The sequence below is a fragment of the Mobula birostris genome, chromosome 2 (genome assembly GCF_030028105.1).
Source record: "Mobula birostris isolate sMobBir1 chromosome 2, sMobBir1.hap1, whole genome shotgun sequence".
NCBI lineage: Eukaryota > Metazoa > Chordata > Chondrichthyes > Myliobatiformes > Myliobatidae > Mobula > Mobula birostris.
In genome coordinates, this window is record NC_092371.1 from 152,621,022 (window position 1) to 152,634,296 (window position 13,275).

Consider the following 13,275-nt stretch of genomic DNA (forward strand, 5'->3'; position numbering starts at 1 on the left):
ATGCACTGAGCTCAGCACAGACAGTATTAATCAGACTATTAATTAAATACAGGAGGACATGGCCGTCTGAGCACCAGAGCTCTGCTATTTATAAGATTAAGAACAAAACTTTCCAGGAAATTTCAACAGCTATTGTGTGCCTCATTCTTGAGTTTTTTTCAAATAAGTCACAGTATCATGAAATTAAATAGAAACAGAAAAAAGGTTTGACAATAGTCAATGATGGAAAAGTAAATTGTTAAGATATTAGATCACACAGTGTTTTTTGGGTTGTACAATTGAATGACTGTTGGAAGAACATGATAAGTGTTAATGGGAGGGACCTCAGTTTCTGCTGTCTGCAGCTTGTTTCTATCGAGAGCTCATGGCACATTATGGAACCAAGAAGGCAGGGCCGTTGGCAAGGCTACAGGAGCTGTGTTGCAGTGCAAGATTAGTGTGGGCATCAGGCTAGCTGAAGATGAGCAACCATGAGTTACAGGCTGGATATGGTTTAGCAGTTCAGGAATATAACTCAGTGGATGCATACTTGTAAAGCACATTTCTCTGCAAAACTTATGCTTCCAAATGCCACAGAATTTTAAGTGACAGCTGAAGGTCTTGAGAAACAGCTCTGTGGCTTAAAACTATAGAGCTTAAAGAAGAAAATGGTGTAACCACAATGAGCAGTTTCTCAATGACAAGGATACAATGGGCTGGAGCCCACAAATAGCCAACCTAGCAAGTCCAGATAGAGTCAAATTGGAGAAGATTGCTACTGATAGTGATGGAGCCTAGGACTAGTGGGAACAGCCTTAGAATAGAAGGATAACCTTTTCAAGCAGAGATGAGGAGGAATTTCTTTAGCCAGAGAGTGATGAATCTGTGGAATACATTGTCACAGGCTGCTGTGGAGGCCAAGTCATTAGGTATATGTAAAGCGGCAGTTGATAGGTTCTTGATTAGTCAGGATGTCAGAGTTTACAAGGAGAAGTCAAGCAAATGGGATTGAGAGAGATAATAAACAAGCCATGATGGAATGGTGGAGCAAACTCAATGGCTTGATTGGCCTAATTTTTCTCCTACGTCTTATAGTCTTGTGCTCTATGCTTTTTTTGCTAACCACTGGGCTAGCATGTCAATTGTTGTGCCTGTGCAACTACATATCAATTAAATAAAAGCAGGTATGGGGAACGCAAACACGAGGAAATCTGCAGATAACCCACATCAAAGTTACTGGTGAACACAGCAGGCCAGGCAGCATCTCTAGGAAGAGGTACAGTCGATGTTTCGGGCCGAGTCCCTTCATCAGGACTAACTGAAGGAAAAGCTAGTGAGAGACTTGAAAGTGGGAGGGGGTGGGGGAGATCCAAAATGATAGGCGAAGACAGGAGGGGGAGGGATGGAGCCAAGAGCTGGACAGGTGATTGGCAAAAGGGATATGAGAGGATCATGGGTCAGGAGGCCCGGGGAGAAGGAAAAGGGGGAGGAGGGAAACCCAGAGGATGGACAAGGGGTATAGTCAGAGGGACAGAGGGAGAAAAAGGAGAGAGAGAGACAGAATGTGTGTATATAAATAAATAATGGATGGGGTACGAGGGGGAGGTAGGGCAGTTGAACATTGACTTCCCTAACTTCTGCTGATGCCCCACCTCCCCCTCGTACCCCATCCGTTATTTATTTTTATACACACATTCTTTCTCTCTCTCTCTCCTTTTTCTCCCTCTGTCCCTCTGACCATACCCCTTGCCCATCCTTTGGGTTCCCCCCCCCTTTCCTTCTCCCAGGGCCTCCTGTCCCATGATCCTCTCATATCCCTTTTGCCAATCAACTGTCCAGCTCTTGGCTCCATCCCTCTCCCTCCTGTCTTCTCCTATCATTTTGGATCTCCCCCTCCCCCTCCAACTTTCAAATCTCTTACTAGCTCTTCCTTCAGTTAGTCCTGATGAAGGGTCTTGGCCCAAAACCTCGACCGTACCTCTTCCTAGAGACGCTGCCTGGCCTGCTGCGTTCACCGGCAACTTTGATGTGTGTTGCTTGAATTTCCAGCATCTGCAGAATTCCTCATGTTTAAGTTTTGAAATCTGCAGATGCTGGAAATTCAAACAACACACACAAAATGCTGGTGGAACACAGCAGGCTTGGCAGCAGCCACAGGAAGAAGCACTGTCAACGTTTTGGGCCGAGACCCTTCGTCAGGACTAACTGAAAGAAGAGATAGTAAGAGATTTGAAAGTGGGAGGGGGAGTGATTGCTTCAAAAGAAGTAGATCCATACATTACACTTCTTCCCCTTGCAATGCAACATAAAACTGTATATGTACAAAATATTTAATTTTCTTTCATAAACCATATTCACAATAACGGTCCATAGCTCCTTTCACTATACTAAAGGTTTAGTCTTTTGGGTGGCACTCTGTTTCCTTCTGGATAGTGCCTCTGGACCTGTGAAGTGGCAGCAGGTTGCGTAGGTGTCTTGACTAAGATGAAGTTCTCGGTCTGGTATCATGTTGCTGTCAGTGACGTGATGATTACTGAGGGGTGACTCCAGTGGCTGTAATGTGTCCATGATGTTGGATGCAGTTGACTCAGGTGTGTTCTTTGGCTGAGCATCCAGTATTTGGTCCACATGAATTCTCCATGTATGATCTCCAACATCCACTCTGTACATTAGTGGTCCAGTCTTTAGCTATCCAAACAGGTGTCCTCTTAACTTCTCAATAATCATATGTTACAACTCCCTGTCCAATCTCAAAGCTCTTTTCTGCTTCACTTGGCAACTGACTGAACTGTTTGTTCTGCACTTCCCTCCGTAGATCTCGTTTCAGAAAGTCAATGCAAGATCTCAGATTCTTGTTCATGAACAGCACTGCAGGTGTTTGATTTGTTGTCACATGAACAGAGTTCAGATACACAAAAAGGAAGTTGTCCACCTTGTGCTGTAGAGAAATATCCTTCTTGTCTGTCACTTTAACGGACTTCTTGAGTGCTTGATAAGCCTTTCAGCCAACCCATTCATTGCTGATTGGTGAGAGGAGTGGACTTGTAATGTCAGATGCCATTTTTCTTCATGAAAAATCGGAATTCTTTTGATGTGTATTGTGGTCCATTGACACTCACAGTTTGTTCTGGTAAGCCATTTCTGGCCAAGATAGTCCTCAGAGTGGAGACAGTCTTTGCTGACGTAGTTGACTTCATTGGTACAAGCTTTGGCCACTTTGAATGAACATGCACAGCAATCTGAAACATGGAGTCCATGAATGGCCCAGCAAAGTCCACTTGGTGCGTGGCCACTTCGGTGGTGATGTCTGTTATCTGTCAAGTAGGGGACCGTGCACAGTTCTGATTTGATGGAGACGGATGTGAGAGTACAGAGAAACATCTGGCAAACTTCTGAAATGCCCGCTTTGCTGCCGCTGCTTCTGTGTGGTAACCGGAATCTCTGGAGTTGAAGGCCCCGAAACCCTCGGCTTTGTGTGTTTCAGTGGTCGGGGCGAGGTCGAAGGTGCTCGGCAGAGGATGGCGCTCTGGCGGCTGTATCGGAGATGCTGGTCGGAAGCTCGAAGTTTTCAGATGGATGGACTCAGTGTCGGCTGTGGTCGGCTGCTTCCAAGGCATCGGCAAGTTGACGTTGCCTGGAGGTTTATGGCAGGGAGTTTCTCCCTTTTGCCGCCTGCTATCAGGGACTTGGGAGTCGATCGACTCAGGAACTTCTGAGACTTTATTTACCATGCCCATGGTTTGTTCTTCATCAAATTATGGTATTGCTTTGCATTGCTGTAACTATATGTTATAATTATGTGGTTCTGTCAGTGTTAGTCTTTGGTTTGTCCTGTTTTCTGTGATATCACTCTGGAGAAACATTGTATCATTTCTTAATGCATGTATGTATTTCTAAATGACAATAAAAGAGGACTGAGTGTTCTCATAATCTAATCTAAGTCAATATGTACTCTTTGTCATGGCGAAGACGGCCTCTCCTCTGGGCGTTACACTTCCTGGGGGTATGCATTTTGAACTTCTTAGCATCTCAAATAGTTTGGCCAAGTCTTCAATCTGTTTATCTGTTCTGGGCCACAACACATGAGACTCTTCATCTTGACTGTACCCAGGTCTCCTCATGTACATTCTCAAACACCCTGTACGCAGCCTAGAGGGGACCACAACACGAGATCCACACATCAGCATTCTTTGACATAATGACATTTGGTCTTGTCTCACTGAGAACTCTGGAAACATAGGATTACCATGAGCTGGCCATCCTTACCTGGTGATGTCAGGTTTTTGACAATGTCAGGTCATTCCCTGTTTCCCTTTGTATTTCAGAATTTGTTAGTAGCAACTGGTCCACCTTTTACCAAAATGGATTATCATACATTTCCCTGCACTGTATTGTATCAGCCACTATTTTGCTCATTCTTCTGATTGTCTAAGTCCTGCTGCAGTCATGTTTCTTCCTCAGCACTACCTAACCCTCCACCTAGCTTTATATCATCTGCAAACTTTGCCATAAAGCCATCAAGCCCATTAACTAAATTATTGACAAACAATGTAAAAATTAGCAGTTCCAATGCTGACCCCTGAGGAACACCACTAGTTACTGGCAGCTAACCAGTAAAGCTTCCTTTATTCCCACTCACTGTCCCCTGCCTGTCAGCCATTCCTCTCTTCATACCAGTATATCTTTCCTGTAATGAAATAAGATTTTATCTTGTTAAGCAACCTCATGTGTGGCACCCTTTCAAATGCTTTCTGAAAATCCAACTAAATGACATCCACTGCCTCTCCTTTGTCCATCCCGTCCATAACTTCCTCAAAGAACTCTAACAGATTTGTCAGGTAAGATTTCCCTTCATAGACATCATGCTGACTTTGGTTTATTTTATCATTAGTCAGCAAGTACCCCGAAATCGCATCCTTAATAATAGACTCTAACACTTTCTCAACCACTGAGGTTAGGCTAACTGGCCTATAATTTCTTTTCTTTTGCCTTCTTCCCTTATTAAAGAGTGGAGTGACATTTGCAATCTTCCAGTCCTCTGGGACCATGCCAGAATCAAGTGATTCTTGAAAGATCATGAACAATGCATCCATTATCTCTTCAGCAACCTCTCTTAGGTCTCTAGGATGTAGTCCATCTGGTCCAGGTCACTTTTCCACCTCAAGACCTTTCAATGTGCCTAGCACTTTTTCCTTTGTTATAGCAGTGGCACTCACTCCTGCTCCCTGACACTCACAGACTTCTGGCACACTGCTAGTACCTTACACAGTGAAGATTAATTCAAAGTATTCATTCTGTTCATCTGACACTTCTTTGTCCGTCATTACTGCCTCACCAGCATCATTTTCCAGTAGTCCATTATTAACTCTCACCTCCCTTTTACTCTTTGTATACTGAAAAAAAAACTTTAAGTATTCTGCTTTGTATTATTGGCCAGTTTGCCCTCATATTTAATCTTGTCCCTTCTTATAACTTTTTTAGATGCTTTTTGTTGTATTTTAAAGCTTCCCAATCGTTGAACTTCCCTCTAACTTTTGCTACCTTATATTGCCTTTCCTTGGCTTTTATGCGGTCCTTAACTTCTCTTGTCAGCCACGGTTGCCTACCACTGCCATTGGAGAAGTTTTATCTTCTGTTGGACATATCTATCCTGTGCCTTGTGAATTATTCCCAGAAACTTCAGCCATCTCTGCTCTGTCATCATCCTTGCTAGTGTCCTCCTCCAACCCACCTGGGAAAGCTCCTCTCTCACACCTCTGTAATTCTCTTTATTCCTTTGTGATACTGATACATAAGACTTGTGCTTCTCCCTCTCAATTTTCAGAATGAATTCAATCATATTAAGATCAGTATCTCTTAAGGGTTCCTTTACATTACGCTCTCTAATAAGATCTGGTTTATTACACAACACCCAATCTAACATAACCTTTCCCCCAGCAGACTCAAGCACAAGCTGCTCTAAAAAGCCAACTCATAGGCTTTCATCAAATTTCCTCTCTTCTGATCCATATTCTTTCCAGTTCTTGATCATTTACTTAACTGCACTACCAATGGCAGTGGTAGGCAATTCAGTGACTTGGAAATGTTCTTGTATCCATCTCCCGAGTTGTGCTTTTTAATAACAGTTCTACGGAGTTGATTGGAGTATTGTCTTGTATTCAAGCCGTAGTTTTTGCCAGAATACTGACTCACCAGCAGTTGGACCTTCCAGATACAGGTGTATTTTTACTACAATCAATTGAAACACCTTGACAGCACACAGGTCTCAAAAAGCAGATGTCTATTTAACTAATTATGTGACTTCTAAAACTAATTTTGTTGTACTAGTGATGATTTGGTGTGTCATATTAAAGGGGAAGGGGTGTTTTATATTTGTAATTAATTTAGATCATTTTGTAAACATCTGTTTTCACTTTTACAGGAAAGAGTCTTTTTCTGTTGATTAGCATAAAAAAACAAATTAAATTCAATGTTGTGAAGCAATATAAGCTGAAAACTTCCAAGGGGCTGAATACTTTTTATAAGCACAGTATGTAGTTGCACACGGACACAAAAAAAATCCACTACTAAAATCCAGAGCCATAAACCATAGTTACTAACCACAATAAATAAAAGGCTGGTAACAGTAATCCACAATTCAGAGATCTTTTCTGACAGCAATGTTCTGAAATCTTCTTGAGCAGCTACATCTCTAGTGAGGGAAGTTCAAAGTCCAGAAATTCTGAGTAAACATACTATCAAAGTATGAAAAGCATATACAACCTTGAGATTCAATTTTTCGCAGGCACCCACTGGAAGGTGGAGAAATACAATAAAATGCATGAAAAAGACCGGCAAACATCCAATATGCAAAAGAGGACAAGTTGAGGAACTAATAAAAATGTAAACAAATACTGAGAACATGCACAACAGAGTCGGTAAAGGTGAGCCAACAGGCTGTGAAGACAGTTTAGCACTGAGCTGATTGAAGCCACTCACACTGATCCATAAGCCCAATGGTTTCAAGGTAAAAACTGCTTCTGAACCTGGTGGTGTGGAAACCAAGACCCCTACACATACTGTCTGATGGTAGTAGTGAGAAGAGAGGGAGGTAGGTCAAACAAGATGAGCTCAGGTGAAGCATCTTGGCTGTAATGAAGTAGTTGTGCTGAACTCCAGTTCACTTTCCGCTCTCGGGTTTTGACGCATTGATCTGACTGAAGACTGCTCCAGTGCCTCTGGTGATGGCCGAACCTTCATCTGGGTCAGGGTGTTATACCTGCATTCCTGAGAGTGTAGCTTCCAGAATGAGATTGACTTCATTCTAAAGACTGAAGTCTTTGAGTTTGCGGATCTTCCACTTCATGTTCTGGTATTGCCAAGTGGACATTAAATGTGCATTGCTGGGACCACTAGGGTTGTTTCTACTCAGACAGATGAACCAGTCAAGTAGCACCAGGAAAGAAATAAGAATTCACAACTTTCTACAGCACAGTGGCAATTTCATACACTGCTGCATATGAAATTGTTGCTGTGTAAACATTGTCAAAAGGTTAAAAGAACATTAAATGAAAAGTAAATAAAAAATGGAGGATCCGAGGGGAGCTGAAGTAATTTGGGCCCTCAGTTCCACTCAATGTTGCATCCTTGGATAATTGTTTTATTATTGATTTCTCACCCTTATTGAATAGTCTCTGTATTAGGTGGTAATAATTTATTTTTCTTTCATTTTAAAAAGCAAACAGTGCTGGTGAAGATTACTGTTCTTCATAACTCTCCTCAAATCAGTCACCCTGCTATTTTCAAAGGTACTGAGTCAGTCACTTGATGTAACTTGTAAGACCATAAGGTCATAAAGCATAGGAGCAGAATTAGTCCATTCAGCCCATCGGGTCCGTTCTGCCATTCTATCATGGCTGATTTATTATCCTCCTCAACCTTATTCTCCTGTCTTCTGCCCATAATGTTTGACATCCTTACTAATTAAGAAACTTTCAATTTTTACTTAAATATACCCAATGACTTGGCCTCCACAGCTGTCTGTGGCAATCAGTTCTACAGATTCACCACCCCCTGGCTAAAGAAATTTCTCCTTATCACTGTTCTCAAGAGACGTCCTCTTGAGACTGTGTTCTCTCGTAGGCTCCCCCACTTTTGGAAACATCCTCTCTATATCCACTCTACCTCGGCCTTTCAACATTCAATAGGTTTCAATGACATTCTCCAACATTCTTCTAAATTCCAAGGAATACAGGCCTACAGCCATCAACTGCTTTTCATGAGTTAACTTTTCTTCCCCTGGATAATTTTCGTGAACCTTCTCTGGACCCTCTCCAATGTCAACATATCCTTTCTTAGAAAAGGGGCCTAAAGCTGCTCACTATTCTCTGTGTGGACTGACCAATGCCTTCTAAACCCTCAGCATTAGATCCTTGGTTTTATCTTCTAGCCTCTCTTGTTCTATAAATACCACAGGCTGCAGCAAACACTTTCTAAGTTTGAACGGGCAAAAATAAGATACTGGACTAAAATGCACGAATGTCAAGTGGGCAGATCTGTAATAAACCTGTTGTTGTCTGCAATGTACATGTCAGTCTATTCTGAATTAGCAATCTTGCACTGTAATTTTGAAGCACCAGCTAGTACACGAGCATTTCATAACAATCCTGACTAAAAGGTTAAAAGCGCTTCAGGTATCTGATAAAACAATTCATCTGAATAGTATTGCTATCCTTTGTAACAAATCTAAGCGAAGTGTCGTGTTTCCTTTTATTTTGTAATTAATTTACACCAGTTAATTGTAACTGAAGATAATTTATTATTTTGTAAGTTTGTATGAATAATATTTTAATTAATTATCTTTCCACTGTTTCTAATTATTAGTTAACTATGTCTAAAAGTTATATAACAAATTATGCGAGAGGTATCAGGGATGTATTTTCTGATGCCAATGCACATGCCCATTATGGTATAATTTCTAGCAAATTTGGTTTCCAAATAAATTTAATAGCACGTAACCCTTGCTGTCAGATGACCGCTTGGTCCTGAGGCATAATCGCTGTTTGCGGTCTTCTTTACCTTGGAACAGCTGCAATATCAAAGCTTTGCAGCCTTCAGGCAGACACAAGAGGTTAGTGCAGCCGCAGGGTGAGCTGTGACCACAAAATATGAGCTAAATTTTGCAATAGTCTGATGTTTATTGCAGGATAAATCCAATGAATTTTGACTTTCCAGGCTTGTGTCTAACCTGGAAGATAAAATTTCCAGGCTTGTGTCCAATCTGGAAGATAAAATTACAGAGTTATGGATTCATAGAGTCATAAAGTGCTGAAGCTTAGAAACAGGCCATTTGGCCTATCTAATCTATTGTGAACACGTATTCTGCCTAGGCCCATTGACCTGCACCTGGACCAGAACACTCCATACCCCTCCCATTGATGTACCTACCCAAACTTGGTGCAATCAAACCCCATCCACCTCTTCAGCTGCCAGTTCATTCTATGCTCGCACCACCTTCTGAGGGAAGTCACCCCTCCTGAGGTTCCCCTTAAGTATTTCATTTTTCACTATTAACTGATGACTACTAGTTCTAGTGACACCCAACCTCAGTGGAAAAAGCCTGCCCTATCTATACACTCATAATGTTGTATATCTCTATCAAATCTCCACTCATTCTTCTGTGAATCAGGGAAAAATATTCTTAACTATGTTGGAAGGAGACATAAATTCAACTCATTAAAATGCATTAGTCTAGAATCACCATCACAGAGTGTAAGGTTTTTATGCAATAAAATGCAACTGGAAACCAAATAATGCTCACATTCCTGTTCTGCAAATTGAAGTGTAAAATCTATGTGATTGATACATTTACAGACTAAGATCATTGAGCATGCTCAGTGACATCAATCAAAGGACAACACAGGAATGATGACAAAGATAGTTTGCAGATGCTAGATGAGGAGAGGTATAGCACAGCAAGTGAGTGTTTCTGAAAGAAGAGCACTTTTGGTATGGTTAACTGAAATTTTGAAAGTCGGTATTGCTACCACTGGGTTGCAAGTTAACCAAGCAGATTATGAGATACTGTACAACATTTCAGTTCGAAGCTCTCTTTTTTGACTGAAATCTGCAGCATGTAATTTCCCTTGAAACAATGTACTTTTAAATCAATTTAATGGCCTACATATTTAATGATCATTTAATGATCCATGATCTTTTGAAAGACTTGATAGTCCAGGCAGAATTGAGACCTTTAAGCTGACGAAAGTTCATTGCTGTGGCCAGAAGCGAGGCGGTATGGGGACACTCCAAGCCAGGCTGAAACGCAGAGGCCCCCTCTACCCAGATTCTTGTTAAGAAACATGCAGTTACCAGAGAACAAGATCAAGGACCTGAGAGCAAGATTGCTGTATCGGAGGGAAATGAGGGATTGTTATACTCTATGTCTGAGCAAGACATGGCTATCCCCAGGCATGCCATATACAGTGAATGAACCGGAAAGCTTCTCAATTCACTCGATGACTGAACTGCTGATTCAGAAAAGGCAAAAGGTAGAGGTATATGTTTCATGACAAACTCATGGTGGTGTTCTGATGTGGTATTTTTGTTGAAACATGTTCCCCTGACTTGAATATCTAATGATGAAATGACATTCATTCTATTTACCAAGGGGGCTCTCTTCCATAATCCTTGCTGCAGTTTACATACCAGAGCTGACTACAATTAGGCACTTCAGATACTGCATGATACTGTCTCCAAGCAAGAAACCAACCATTCCGATGAACTTTAAATCATAGTCAGAGACTTCAACCAGCTTGTTTGAAAAAAAAACCCTGCCCAATTACCATTAGCATATAACCTATAGTACCAGAGGTCCTAATATACTAGACCACTATTATAGTAAGATAAATAATGCCTTCAGTTCCATGCCTTGACCATATTTCAGTAAATCAGATCATTCAGCTGTCCTTCTCCTATCTCCATACAGGCAGAGGCTAAAGAGCAAATTTCCAGAGACTAGGACAATGGAAAGGTAATTGTCGGAGGCAGCGGAGTAGCTTTGAGATTGCTTCAAGTCAGTGGACTGGCCATGTTCAAAGACTCATCTGTGGATCTTAATGAATAAACTATGGTTGTCAAAGAACTTGAATAAGACAGTTATAGATGTGTGTGTCCCTACAAAATCATTTAGAGTCTTTGCCAACCAGAAACGCTGGATGAACCATGAGATCCATTATCTGCTGAGGGTCAGATCAGAGACATTCACATCTGATAATCAAGAAAGTTAAAAGAGGTCCAGGTATGATCTTTGGAAAGCCACAGCATGGGTGAAGTTGCAACTCAGGACTAGATCTGAATCAACGAAGGATACTCAGTAATCATGACAGGGCTCGAATACTATCACCTCTTAAATCGAGCAACATAGGCAACAGCAGGGCTTCACTTCCAGAGAGCTCAATGCTTTCTACGCTCACTTTAGCTGTATAAACATGGAGGAACCATCAGGGACTCCCACAGCCCCTGATGATCTTGCAATTTCACTCTCTGAGGCCGCTGTGCGATCAACTTTCAGGAAGGTGAACCAATGTAAAGCATCTGGTCCAGATGGGGTATGTGGCCATGTACTAAAGACCTGTGCTAATCAACTGGCTGGAGTATTCGGCGATCTTTTACCTCTCATTTCGGCAGCCTGCAGTACCAACCTGCTTCAAACAACCTTCAATTATACCAGTGCCTAAGAAGAACCCAGTGACCTACCTTAATGACTATTGTCCCGTAGCATGTTCATCTACAGTGATGAAGTGATTTGACAGTGTGGTGATGAAACGTATCAACTCCTGCCTGAGAAGTGACTTGGTTCCATCCCAATTTGCCTGCTGGAGCAAGAGGTCCACAGCAGATGCCATCTTATTGGCCCTTCACTCAATCCTGGAACAAACGGACAACAAAGATGCGTATATCAGGATGCTCTTTATGGACTACAGCTCTGCTTTCAATACTATCATCCCATCAAAACTAATCAATAAGATCCAAGACCTTGACCTCAATACTTCCTAGTGCAATTGGATCCTCAGTTTCCTCACTTGCAAACCCCAGACAGTTCGTATTGGCAACAGCATCTCCTCCATGATCTCTATCAGCACAGGTGCACCACAAGACTGTGTGATTAGAACCCTGGTCTATTTGTTTTGCTCTCATGAGTGTATAACTAAGCACAGTTCAAATGCCATATTCAAGTTTGCAGATGACACCATTGCTATTGGCCAATTCAGATGTGGTGATGAATCAGCCTATCGCAGGGAGATTAAAAATCTGGCTGAGTGGTGCCATAATATTAACCTATTACTCAATGTCAACAAGATGAAGCAACTGATTATTGCCTTTAGGAGGAGGAAACCAGGGTTCCATGAATCAGTCCTCATCAGAGAATCGGAGGTTGAGGGTGTCAGCAACCTTAAGTTCCTTGCTGTTGTTATTTCAGAGGATCTGTCCTGGATCCATCACGTAAGTGGAATTATGAAAAAAGCATTGCGAAGCGTTTACTTCCATAGGAGTTTGTAAAGATACAGCATGACATCTAAAACTTTGACAAACTTCTATAGATGTATAGTGAAGAGTATGTAGACTAGAATAGAAGCAACAATGCCCTTGAACAGAGATGCCTACAAAAGGTAGTAGATATGGAGGAATCCAACAATGGTAAAGCCCTCCTCATGATTGAACACAATTACATGAAACACTGTCATAGGAAAGCAGCATCCATCATCAGGGTCTCCCATCACCCAGGCCATGCTCTCTTCTTGTCGCTGCCATCAGGAAGAAGGTACAGGAACCTCAGAATTCAGACTGCCAGGTTTAGAAACAACTATCACCCTCCATCAGGGTCTTGAACCAAAAGAGATAGCTTCACTTGACCCGCCATTGAAATGCTCCCGCAACTTATGGACTAACTTCAAGGACTCTTCATTTCACTTTCTCAGTATTATTAATTTATTTATTTATTTATTGTTATTACGTTTTTCCTTCTTTTTCTATTTGTACAGTTTGTTGCCTTATACATATTGGCTGAAAACCTAAGTTGCTGCAGTCTTTCATTGAGTCAGTTCTGGTATAAATTGTATGTACTTATTGAGTATGTCTGCAAGGCAATCAATCTCAGCACTGTACATGGTGACATATATGTACTTTATTACTAAAATTACTTTGAACTTTTGCAGTACAAGGACTTGGTTTAACAAATGCCCGCTCCCCACTGAAGATTTTATCCATTGGATACAGAATCAATTGGGTCCGGTTAAGATGGCGCCAGCAAAGGGT